We start from the raw sequence: 13,565 nt of genomic DNA, 5'->3' as shown, positions 1-13,565 counted from the left end.
CTCTTGTGATCATAGTAGAGTAGGGGCTGCAGTTCCAGGTGTGAGAGAGTTCCTGAGGATCAGGTGCTGTGTTGGAGCAGGCCAACGAGGAGCTTCAGCTTTCTGGCTGTTTTTTGAATGTTTAAGTGATCCTGAAGATTTATAAAACAACAGCAGATGTTTAATTTCCAGCAGAATCACTGAGGTACTGCAAAAAAAAAATGTCTGTTGAAAGGATGAACGTTCACAAGTAGGAACTTGGAAACCCAGCTATTTACAATAACAATGTTCATAATTTGAAGGTAGAGGCCTTCAAGGTAGACTACTGTAAATGTTTGTTCTTCATCTTGCAATTTATAGGAAAACCTACTCACTTACAGTAAACTAAAATGAAGGTGTTCGGCAGAGATTAATGAGGAAGAAAGTATTTATTTGAAACAGACCCCAACCTCCACAACATATATTCATTATAAAACCACAAGGCCAAGTTACATGTGAAAAAAAATTAGGAGTTAAAAGCCTTTGTTGCTCTTGGCTGGAGACACTAATTGACACCAATTGAAACCACTTTATTATGTTAACTGATCTGGACAGGTCTTTACTTGTTCCGGCTGGAGGTTTGGTAAGAATGTTTGTGTGCTGTATATTCTAGGTAAAATTTTCACAGACCATTGTAAAGTCCTTACTCTACAGTATGAAACCACACGAGGCACATTCTGGGGACAAGGTCACTCTGTGACCTTAACTCTTTATTTACAGGACTCCAAAGACGATGACCCAGCGTGGGACCTCCCTTTTTATACCCGTGTGATCAGGTAAGGAGTGTCTCCCACAAGTTCACCCCTTGTGGTCAAGGTGTGCATCTAGGTTGAGTGTATACAGTAATACAGTGGTGTTACATGGTGGTTACATACTTGACATCACCTCCCCCCTGCCCCAAAGTCTTATTGGGATCATAGGTTTAGTCTTTCAGGTGGTCTACGCTCCCTCGTGGAGCGCCGCAGTTGGGGCTCTGGTTGTTGAACACTGAAGTGAGTGTCTGTCACCTGTGGTGATTCCGGCCTGTCCGGGCTGACCTCAGGGACTGTGCATTCTTCTGATTGCTCTTGTTGCTCGTTCACTGGCAGTGTGGTGAGCTCCATCTCATGGTCTTCTTCAGGTTCCTCTGTGTCGATGCTGAACATTTTTTTTACTTGGTCCAGATGCTTACGGCATATCTGACCATTGTTGAGTTTTACCACGATGACCTATTCCCCTCTTTGTTAATTACAGTGGCCTCAAGCCATTTGGGCCCCATGGCGTGATTGAGAACAAATACATGATCATTTATTTCTATACATCTCCCCCTCGAATTACGGTCATGGTATTCATTTTGTGACTTGCACTTGCCCTCAACTATGTCGGTCAGGACTGGGTGAATGAGGGACAACCGAGTTTTGAGTGTTTGTTTCATAAATAGCTCTGCGGGCGGGACCCCCGTGAGCGAGTGCGGTCGGGATCTATAGGCCAGCAGGAGACTCGACAGGTGGCATTGTAGGGAGGGTCCTTGAATCCTGAGCATACCTTGCTTAATGATTTGGATCGCACGTTCCGCCTGACCATTGGAGGCCGGCTTGAATGGCGCAGTCCTGACGTGGTTGATGCCATTGCCCAATATAAACTCTCAGAATTCGTAGCTTGTGAAACATGGGCCATTATCACTGACCAGGATGTCCGGCAAGCCGTGGGTTGCAAAGATCGCATGTAGGCTTTCCACGGTGGTGGATGACGTGCATGAATTCAGAATGATGCACTCGATCCATTTCGAGTGCGCATTTTCCACAATAGGGAACATCTTTCCCTTGAACGAGCCCGCGTAGTCAATATGAATGCGTGACCATGGCCAGGGCCATGGGCTGAGCGGGGCCTCCCTGGGGGCATTACCCAGCTGGGAATATGTCGTGCACCTGCGAACACAGTGTTCCAGGTCTGAATCAATTCCAGGCCACCAAATGTGTGACCGGGCAATGGTCTTCATCAGCACAATGCCTGGGTGCTCGCTGTGGAGTTCCCTGATGAATGCCTCCCTGCCCTTCTGGGGCATAACTACCCGGCTTCCCCATAATAGGCAGTCGGCTTGGATGGAGAGCTCATCCATCCGTCTGTGGAACGGTCTGACCTCCTCAAGGCATGCTCCGTGTGCGGGCGTCCAATCCCTAGTCAGGACACATTTCTTAATCAGGGATAGGAGGGGACCTCTGTTTGTCCAGATTTTGATCTGGCGGGCTGTGATGGGGGAGCCTGCGCTGTCAAAGGCATCGACAGCCATGACCATCTCAGCGCTTTGCTCCACTGCCCCCTCAGTGGTGGCCAGTGGAAGCCTGCTGAGCGCGTCAGTGCAATTTTCAGTGCCAGGCCGGTGCCAGATGGAGTAGTCATAAGCAGCCAGCATGAGAGCCCATCGCTGTATGTGAGCTGATGCGTTGGCATTGATAGCCTTGCTGTCTGACAACAGGGATGTTAATGGCTTGTGGTCCGTCTCTAATTCAAACTTCCTATCAAAGAGGTACTGATGCATTTTTTTTACACCATAGACACATGCAAGCGCTTCCTTCTTGACCATCCCATATCCCCGTTCTGCTTGAGAGAGCGACCTGGAGGCATAAGCCACAGGTTGTAGGTGACCCTCAGCATTGCCCTGCTGCAACACGCACCCAATCCCATAGGACGATGCATCAAATGTCAGAACCAATTTTTTACAGGGGTCGTACAGGGTCAACAACTTGTTTGAACAAAGTAGATTTTGCGCCTGATTAAAAGCCCGTTCCTGACAGTCCCCCCAAAATCAATTGCAACCCTTACGCAGGAGCACGTGTAGCAGCTCCAACAACGTGCTCAAGTTCGGCAGAAGTTCCCGAAATAGTTCAACAGTCCCAGAAATGAACGCAACTCCGATGTGTTGCAGGGCCTGGGTGCTCGTCGAATCGCCTCTGTTTTGGATTCGGTGGGCCGAATCCCATCTGCAGCAACCCTACTGCCCAGAAACTCAACCTCAGGAGCTAAGAACACACATTTAGACTTCTTGAGTCGCAGGCCTACCCGGTCCAGTCGGCGTAGCATCTCCTCCAGGTTGTGGAGGTATTCCTCGGTGTCTCGGCCCGTGATGAGGATGTCGTCCTGGAATACGATCATTCCAGGAATGGATTTATGCAGGCTTTCCATGTTTCTTTGAAAGATCGCGGCCACTGATCGAATGCCAAATGGGCACCTGTTATAAACGAACAGTCCCTTGTGTGTTGTGATGATGGTCAGTAGTTTAGATTCGTCGGCCAGTTACTGGGTCATATAGGCTGAAGTGAGGTCCAACTTGGTGAACAGCTTGCCGCCTGCCAGCGTGGCGAAGAGGTCCTCCGCTCTCGGGAGCGAGTATTGATCTTGTAGGGGCACCCAATTGATGGTGGCCTTGTAGTCGCCACAGATCCTGACACAGCCATCAGCTTTTAGGACGGGAGCGATGGGGCTTGCCAGTTGCTGAATTCAACAGGCGAGAGTGGACAGGCCCTCTCTCAACAGCCGGTCCAATTCGCTCTCGATCTTTTCCCGCAGCACATACGGCACCGCTCTGGCTTTGTGGTGCACTGGCCTGGCATCCGGGGTGATGTGTATCACTACTTTGGTGCCTTTGAAAGTCCTGACGCCAGGTTGGAATCGTGAATCGAATTGTTGTAGGACTTGTGAGCATGAACTTCGCTCCACAGATGACATTGCATGAACATCCCCTTCCATTTCCAGTTCATCTCGGCTAACCAGCTCCTCCTCAACAGTGCGGGACCATTGCCCGGGACAATCCAGAGCGGCAGCCGATTCACTAACCAATTGTGTGTGACAGCCAACATTGCATTGCCTAGCACCAGAATGATTTCTTTAGTGTAAGTCCATAATTGTGTCTCAATACGTGATAATTTAGGTCTACTAGCTTTTAGTGGCCATAGCTTCTCAAATTGCTGAACGCCCATGAGTGACTGGCTGGTGCCAGTGTCCAGCTCCATGCATACTGGGATACCATTTAACAAAACCCTCATCATCATTGGTGGTGTTTTGGTGTATGAACTGTGAATATTCACCACATGGACCCGCTGAACCTCGGCATCCATCGATTTGCCCCAAAAGTCATCCTGCCTCAAAGAACCCTCTTCTGGTCCATCCACCTCATATATTAGTCTGATTGCAGGCTTCCTGCACATTTGAGCTAAGTGGCCACTGAGATTGCAGTTCCTGCAGACAAACTGTTGAAATCTGCAGGATCTGGCTGAGTGTTTTCCCCCACACCTCTAACATGAGTTAAAGTTTCCATTGTTGGTAACAAAGGGACTATGGCTCGGCATTCCACGCTGACTGTCCCTTTGACTGCTCTTAAGTACCCTATTAGTGGGTGTCAATGGTCCCATCCCAGGCCGCATTGTCCACTGTGATGGCGTGAATGTCCGTTCAGCCTGCCATTGTCTCTAATTGAAGTCCTACTCTGGGGTCTATAGCTGTCGGACTGCCCCTGCTTGCCTGTGGGGCTCTGAGTCGCATTGATGATGTTGACTCCCTGATCCATCGCCGCGTTAGAGGCAGAATTGTGTGTGTATATTATTTTAGTCTCTTCCTCCCCCGCCATGAAAGTTTGAGCTATCAACGCCGCCGCTTCCAAGGTCAATCCTTGTTTTCAATTAATTTGCAGAAAATTCCCGCATGACCGATGCCCTCGATAAAGAAATCCCTTATCATCTCCCCCCTGCAGGCGTCTGTGAACTTACAGAGGCTGGTTAAACGCCGGAGGTCTGCTACGAAGTCCGGTATGCTCTGTCCTTCATGACGTCGGTGGGTGTCGAATCATTGTTGGACCATATGTATGCTACTCGCCGGTCTGAGGTGCTCCCCGATCAATTTGCCAAGTTTTTCAAAGGTTTTGTCCGCCGGCTTTTCGGGTGCTAGTAAGTCCTTCATGAGCGCATAAGTCTTTGGTCCGCAACTGGACAAAAGATGAGCCCTTCGCTTGTCGGCCGCTGAATTCCCCAGCCATTCTTTCGTAACGAAGCTTTGCTGAAGCCTCGCGACAAAATCGTCCCAATCTTCCCCAACACAGTACCGTTCCTCTGTGCTACCGGTGGCCATTCTCGTGGGTCGTGAATTCCCGTTTCTCGTCGCCAATGTAAAGTCCTTACTCTACAGCATGAAACCACACGAGGCACATTCTGGGGACACTCTTTATGTACAGGGCTCCAAAGACGATGACTTTGTGTGGGACCTCCCTTTTTATACCTGAGTGATCAGGTTAGGAGTGTCTCCAACAAGTTCACCCCTTGTGGTCAAGGTGTGCATCTAGGTTGAGTGTATACAGTAATACAGTGGTGTTACAAACATGACAACCATTACATTGAAATTGTTTTTTGAGATGGCCGATAACTGACACAGCGGCGAGAATGTAATAATGAATGATGCTGGCTCTCATCATTCAAACTAAGATATACCTTCCACCACGGGCCCAGGGGCAGCACGGGCCAGTCCACACTGCGATATGTGTGTGCACTAGGTCCATGCAGCAGAGCTGATCTCCAGTCACCCTGGATAACCCTTGCCACTGGACCAAGGCCTAGCTCTGTCAAGCCCGTGTGGTGGTTGGTGTGCAACGGCCACCACACATTAAAAAAATCCACGCACAGGCATCTCTCACCCTTCAGGATGTAGTTCTGGATCTGGAATATTAGGTCCTTCATTGAAACACCTATGAGCGTATCTCTTTTTGGCGTGGAAGCAAGTCATCCTCGCTTCGAGGGACTGTCTATGAGGATGTATAGCTGAGTATAAAGCAGCATGGAGCTGTAGTCATCTCCCTCTTGTTGCGATAGTCTAAGCCTTTCTCAAAAGGTTAGGTATGGAAATTTGAGGCAGAAACAAAAGGGAGACACATTTTCAAACGTGTTAATGATCAATTGGTGCAGGAGTACAATCATTAGTGGCAGGAGATGTGTCGCTTTTTGCTTTTCAGCATTAATTCCAGAAAATTCTAACGTGTGAACCAAAAGTATTTGTTTTAAAGTCCATTTTCCATATTTTATGGTAGTGATATTAATTATTAGTGTTATCAATAAATGTTAATGAACAGGACAATAAATATCAAAACTCAAGCCATAACCTTTGCCTTGACCAGTTTGGTAGTTGGGGTAGTTGGACTGAGACGATCTAAAAAAGCTGTTGAATTATTATACATCATTGGTTAGTGAGCATTTCAAAAGCTCTTCAAGGAATTATAGCTGTAAAAAGTCTGTTGATCTATCACAGGAAGTACTTTCAAAAGGAATTACCCCCTGCTTAATGTATGACCTCTGAAAAAGTGCAGTGCACTGTGGTCGCAACCCTGTCCCTCCCCCACCACAACTATCTGGGTAGGAGGTAAGTCACTTATTATTATATAAACATAGACCTTTTATTGGATCTTGAACATACTGTGATGATTGTGTACCTGAATGTGGCTGCAGAGTTAAGTTTTGGTGCACTTGTTTAAAAGTGATGTCTGCACTTTATTAACGATTTAGACTTTGGAATCAAAAACACAATTTCTAAATTTGCGGATGACACCAAATTTTATTTTGGGGGGATAGTAAATACTGAGGAGGACTGCGACAAATTACAGGGGGACATTAATAAAGTTGCAGAATGGGAATATAATTGGTAAATGAATTTCAACACAGATAAATGTGAGGTATTACACTTTGGTAGGAAGAATAGGGAGGTCACTTATTACTTGGAGGGTGTGAGTCTGGGTGGGGTAGAGGAATAAAGGGATCTGGGATACAAATACACAAATCGCTAAAAGTTGCAACACAGGTTAGCAAGGCCATAAAAAAAGCAAACCAAGCACTAGGGTTTATTTCTAGAGGGATAGAATTGAAAAGTAGGGACATTATGCTAAGCCTGTATCAAACCTTGATTAGAGTACACTTGGAGTACTGCATACAGTTCTGGCCGCCATATTATAAAAAGGATATAGAGGCATTGGAGCGGGTACAGAGAAGATTTACAAGGATGATACCAGAAATGCAAGGGTATACCTATCAGGAAAGGATGAACAGGCTGGGTCTCTTTTCTCTTGAAAAAAGGCTGAGGGGTGACCTAATAGAGGTCTTTAAAATCATGAAAGGTTTTGATAAAGTAGATTCAGAGAGAATGATTCCGCTTGTGGGGAAGAGCATAACTAGAGACCATTACTATAAGATAGTCACCAAGAAATCCAAATGGGATTAAGAAAAAATTATTTCCCAGAGAGTGGCGAGAATGTGGAACTCACAGCCACAGGGAGTGGTTGAGGTGAATAGTATCGATGCATTTAAGGGGAAACTAGACAAGCATATGGGGGAGAAGGGAATAGAGGGTTATGCAGATAGATTTAGATGAGGAAAGGCGGGAGGAGGCTCGAGTGGAGCATAAACGTCGGCATGGACTGGTTGGGCCGAATGGCCTGTTTCGGTGCCATGTTCTGAGTATAAGTTGTAGAGACAAAATTTCTGCCATTTGTAGACTAGATTTTTGAAACATTAAATCCTAAATAATCTCCTCATTCGTTTCTCTCAGTCTTGTCATAAAAGTCATAATTGTATGACTATAAACCTTGGAAACAAGATGGCAGTCAGATTGTGGAAATTGGCTGCCAGGACCATAGTGAAATGGTTATTTTATTGAATGTTAAGACAGTTATGCAAAGAAAGCTTCACAGTTGTGCAAATTTATCATTTTCCAAATGTAGTTGAAATGAATTATCACAAAGATGCCAATTTCTCTCAGTTTTTTTTATTTAGATAAGAATTATCTTGTGACAAATGGGTCCTCCAGATAGAAATTATATCTATGGCTCATCATGCGTAAGACAGATGCTATGATGAAAGCAAATAGTAATTAATCTTTTTGTGAGCGTTGGTGGAAAATTATTTCTTCAGAAATAAGTTACAAAGGAATGCTAGCCAGTATAATGCCATAGTGTATCTGATGGTTACAGTTACAAATAGGCCTATTGAGCTTCAGAATGTTTGTATTCTGTGGTGCTGATTTATGTTTGTTGGAAGAATTTGTTTTGGCCGGTAAGACAGGCCAAGAAATATAAAAGTGTAGCTTTTTCCTAGAAAATTGCATTACTTCTGCAGAAATGCTCGATGGAGTTGGCAGGGAGATTCACATATCCCTCCCTTGCTCTATTTTTGTTCAGTTGCAAATGTGATCCTGTCAGCATGCGGTCCTGAAGTGCGGATGAGGGAATGCAGCTGTCATACCACAGAAGTACTTGTCCTTCAAAGAATTTTTATTTCTGAATGCCTCTTGTAATTTTATTGGAAAACCATGAACGTCATCTCAGGAATAAAAACAGGAAATGCTGGAAATCTCAGCGGGTCAGGCAGCATCTGTGGGGAGGAAGCAGAGTTAACGTTTCGGGTCGATGACCCTTCGCCAGAACTGGAGAGTGTTCGGAAAGAACGGATTCTGAACAAGCACTGAAAGAGGGAGGGGAAGAAAGAACAAAAGGGAAGGTCTGTGATAGGTTGGAAGGCAGGAGAGATTAGAGAGACAAAAGGGATGATGGGCCGAACGTCATTTCAGGGTTGCGCATTCGAGAATATATGATATCAAACTGCTCAAGGTGCAGTAAACTTGATATTTTGACATTAACCACCCTTCATTATGTTTCATTTGGCTGTAGCAAGTTTTTTCCAATTGAATCTTTTGCTAAATAGTCTTGGTTAGTTTGTTGCAGGATGTCTGCAGATTGGCAAATAGTCACCTGGGAAAGTGTTTTCTCGGTCACTTTTGGTGATTTTTATTTATGTAAGTGGATGAAGTAAATGAACTGATTCCTTCGATTGCCATAAAACAAATCATTTTCTTTGTTGCTGCAAAATACTGACATTCCTAACAACCTCTGCAATTGCAAACATTCTGGGAAGGACCACGTTGAAGACCAACAGAGCACTCATTGCAGTCAGAACTAGTTCCGATGAACTTCTGATAAAAGAACTTTGGTTTCTAGAAGTTTGAAGTAATGAAACATAATACAAGAGAGCTAGGCTGCAATAGTACAATGAATAACCAGAAACCTATTTAGTTGCCCATGATGAGCTGCTTTTGTGATAGAAACATAGAAACATAGAAATTTACAGCACAGAAGGAGGCCATTTCGGCCCATTGTGTCCACGCCGGCCGACATACAGCCACACAGCCCTCGGTCAGCAGCCCTAAAGGTTACATACAAACCTATGAACAATGACGGAAAGGCAAAGAGCACCCAGCCCAACCAGTCCGCCTCACACAACTGCGATACCCCTTATACTGAAACATTCTACATTCCACCCCAACTGGAGCCATGTGATCTCCTGGGAGAGGCAAAAACCAGATAAAAACCCAGGCCAATTTAGGGAGAAAAAATCTGGGAAAATTCCTCTCCGATCCATCCAGGCGATCAAAACTAGTCCAGGAGATCACCCTGGCCGTATTCTATTTCCTGCAGTACTTACCATTATCTCTGCGCCGTCCAACAAAAGGTCATCCAGTCTAATCCCAATTACCAGCTCTAGGTCCGTAACCCTGCAGGTTGCTGCACTTGAAGTGCCCATCTAACCATCTCTTAAAAGTGGTGAGGGTTTCTGCATCCACCCAGGCAGCGAGTTCCAGATCCCCACAACCTTCTGCGTAAAGAAGCATCCTCCTCAAATCCCCTCTAAACCTTCCACCAACCATCTTAAACCGATGCCCCCTTGTAATAGCCCCCTCCACCAATGAAAATAGACCCTTACTATCCACTATGTCCCGGCCCCTCAGGTGGACAAATGCTGAAAGTTTGGGTGACAAATGTTCTCCATGCAAAGTTATCCTGGTTTTTAAAGGATGTACCAAAGTACCATGAGTTGACTAGAAATTATACTTTATGCTTTGTGTGAACCAATAAAATGTCAACATGTTTGTGTTTTTAGCAACGTTTTGTACTTTGGTTGTGATTGTAATAAAGCAACTCAGGCTAAGCATCAGAAAATCATTTCTCCTAAACAAGCATAACATTCCCACTCTCAACGCTCTGCTGGGCGTCTCAGAGTTACCAATGCTGAGTTAGTGGAGCTATGAAGGCCGGACTCCTGCCACAGATGAGCTTGCTTATGCAGTGAATAGTTGATTTAATTGGTCATGATTCTCGGGCTTTGTGCTGAACTATCTACTCTCAATCGAGGTGATGGTAGGAGGTCTACAATTGGCTATAGTGCTATCTACTCTCAATCGAGGTGATGGTAGAAGGTCTACAATTGGCCAGAGTGCTGCTGGTTTCGAGGGCAGTCGTTAAACATATTGCTTCAGTTTTTGCTCCCTTGGATATTGTTAAGGTACCACTTCTTCTGACGTGTCTGATCTTGTGTGAGGGACATTTTAAATTTAAGGAATAAGAGAAGATTCAATTGATTGAAGAACATTTTATTCCTGGAAACTGTAGGAAGGCATATTAAGCCCTTGATCTATACCTTTTACTGCTGTAAAAGGATTCACAGAATTAAAGCCACTAGTTTTTAGGTTTCATGTGATCTCCTAAAGAACCTGAAACTCCATCGAATAAGTACAGAGCTTGATTTATTCAATCATCATAAACCAGTGGCCTGCTTTCTGGTAATAATCCTTTGAAAAGGATATTTTCAGCATTCTTGGATTCAAGTAATTATGTTTGACAGCAAATAGATTAGACTCTCTCAGTTCTATTGCTACAGTGCCACCATTTCTGGTATATTTTCAGAAGTGGGTGATCAGGGACCTTATCCATCTAAGTTAGACATATCCACAGGTTGAACTGTCTGGACTGTGATTATATGGGAGATCAAGTGCATGACCATTTTACCTGTTCCTCATCTGGTTCTGGGACTCCACACTGAAATAAACAGATTTATTGACTTCTTTGCAAGTGGTCATATGACACTAGGGGAGTTGTCTGGATTCCAATGCTTTAGAAACTAGCCCAATCTGAGAGAATTATACACTTAACATTCTGCCGAGGTATTGTCTCTTTTCTTGAAGTATTATAGACTCCCTTTGGCAGGTAATCTTATACCCCAGACAACCATGGGAGTGCTCTGCTTGTGTCTACGATGTGGCTTACTGGGGGATTTCAAGTCTGAAGAACCCGTTTTCTTTCACTCACCTAGTTGTAAGTGGCGTGATCACCTCACTCCCAGCCCCAGCACTAAGGATTTAAGCCCATCCCTCCCGAAGGAACATACAGATAAGAACCAAGTCTGGGAATTTGTCTGAAGGAAGTCTGTTCTCTGCTTTACTTAAGTAACAATTTGAATGAAATAATTATTTCAACACTTTGTGAAGGCTGCAGCCCTGAGCCAGTAAAAGGTGTGTCCCACCTTGGGGATCCGATCTGACAGGATTCCTGAGACATAAGATCCAATTTCTACATTAAATTATGCCAACAATTACTGGCCCAACCCCTGGTTACCGTGGTTCCCAGTTCATAATGACACATTGTCCTCCTATCCTTTTTTTTCTCTGTACAGTCTTAAACTTCTGTGTAATAAATGTTGGATTCCTTTAATTATCGTGTTAATGTTTTTGGGATGGTGTGCTGGAAAAACTTCAACTTTTAAAAAAAATATTCAAGTTACTTTGGAATTTTTAATAATGAAACTTTTAACTATTTGTAAATTTACTCAGAAAGGTAGCTTCTTCAAACAGTGAATGGAACTCATTTATAGACTCTTAATTCTTGTAATGGAGTTTTTTGTCACAGCTGTAATAATATTCTGGTGAAAGAGCCATTCAGAGATTTATTTTGGTGGAATTCCCCGTGAGCTTTTAATTGTCATAATGCAACAGCAAAAATAATTGTACGACTGTATTCAACCTGCAAAGCACCAAACAGGAAGAAACACTGCATAGCAACAATCCGTTATGAATATTGTGAAAACAAAGTCCTATGTGAATGAGTTTGGGTGTGGAATCGTGGCACAAAGCGGGTCCGAATTTGGTGCGAACTGCGACTGAATTTGGCACTCTCACTTGACCACAGGACAGTTCATGTGAGAATTTTCTGATACCACTGTTGGAGCAGACTAGGGGGGAGTTTCAGCCTGAATAGGGGAGTACCGAATGTTGAAACTGACTACTTCAAATGGGAAAGTATTTCATTCTAACTCATAGGAACATAGAAACATAGAAAATAGGTGCAGGAGTAGGCCATTCGGCCCTTCGAGCCTGCACCGCCATTCAATGAGTTCATGGCTGAACATGCAACTTCAGTACCCCATTCCTGCTTTCTCGCCATACCCCTTGATCCCCCTAGTAGTAAGGACTACATCTAACTCCCTCCTGAATACATCTAGTGAACTGGCCTCAACAACTCTCCGTAGCAGAGAATCCCACAAGCCTACCACTCCCTGGGTGAAGAAGCCTCTCCTCATCTCAGTCCCAAATGGCCCATCCACCATCCTTAGACTGTGACCCCCGGCTCTGGACCTCCCCAACATTCATAAGAACATAAGAACATAAGAATTAGGAACAGGAGTAGGCCATCTAGCCCCTCGAGCTTGCTCCGCCACCCAACAAGATCATGGCTGATCTGGCCGTGGACTCAGCTCCACTTACCCGCCCGCTCCCCATAACCCTTAATTCCCTTATTGGTTAAAAATCTATCGATCTGTGATTTGAATACATTCAATGAGCTAGCTTCAACTGCTTCCTTGAGCAGAAAATTCCACAGATTCACAACCTTCTGGGAGAAGAAATTCCTTCTCAACTCGGTTTTAAATTGGCTCCCCCGTATTTTGAGGCTGTGCCCCTTAGTTCTAGTCTCCCCGACCAATGGAAACAACCTCTCTGCCTCTATCTTGTCTATCCCCTTCATTATTTTAAATGTTTCTATAAGATCACCCCTCATCCTTCTGAACTCCAACAAGTAAAGACCCAGTCTACTCAATCTATCGTCATAAGTAACCCCCTCATCTCCAGAATCAGCCTAGTGAATCGTCTCTGTACCCCTTCCAAAGCTAGTATATCCTTCCTTAAGTAAGGTGACCAAAACTGCACGCAGTACTCCAGGTGCGGCCTCACCAATACCCTGTACAGTTGCAGCAGGACCTCCCTGCTTTTGTACTCCATCCCTCTCGCAATGAAGGCCAACATTCCATTCACTTTCCTGATTACCTGCTGCACCTGCAAACTATCCTTCTGTCATTAATTGTGATTTTAGCAGTCCTGACTAGCTCAGTCGGTAGAGTATGAGACTGTTAATCTCAGGGTTGTGAGTTCAAACCCCAAGTTGGACGAATTATTTTCCTTAAAACTTTGGGAGCTGTGCGAGCTCGAGGGACTCCTCGCTGGGCTGCGGAGGGAGCGGAGTTCAACAAAAGACTCCGCTCCCTCCCCCACAATAGGTTAAGGTAGAGGTTGCACTATGCTTTTGCCATGAAGATAACCATAGCCAGCCTCAACATCAACGGCGGCAGAGGGGCACGCCGTAGATTTGACAATTTTTCGCTCCTGCGGGAGGGGAAATATGCGGTGTGCTTCCTGCAAGAAACCCACACCGTTCCGGG

General features: G+C 44.9%; 1 non-coding gene across 1 annotated transcript; it reads left to right on the top strand.

Moving 5' to 3' along the window:
- Window positions 1-13,221: 13,221 nt before the first annotated feature.
- Window positions 13,222-13,295, top strand: trnan-guu (transfer RNA asparagine (anticodon GUU)). Its single transcript has one exon. It is a non-coding gene; the product is annotated as a tRNA-Asn (tRNA).
- Window positions 13,296-13,565: the final 270 nt, after the last annotated feature.

The sequence above is a fragment of the Pristiophorus japonicus genome, chromosome 20, assembly GCF_044704955.1.
Source record: "Pristiophorus japonicus isolate sPriJap1 chromosome 20, sPriJap1.hap1, whole genome shotgun sequence".
Classification (NCBI taxonomy): Eukaryota; Metazoa; Chordata; class Chondrichthyes; family Pristiophoridae; genus Pristiophorus; species Pristiophorus japonicus.
This window is presented reverse-complemented; position numbering and strand designations above follow the sequence as displayed.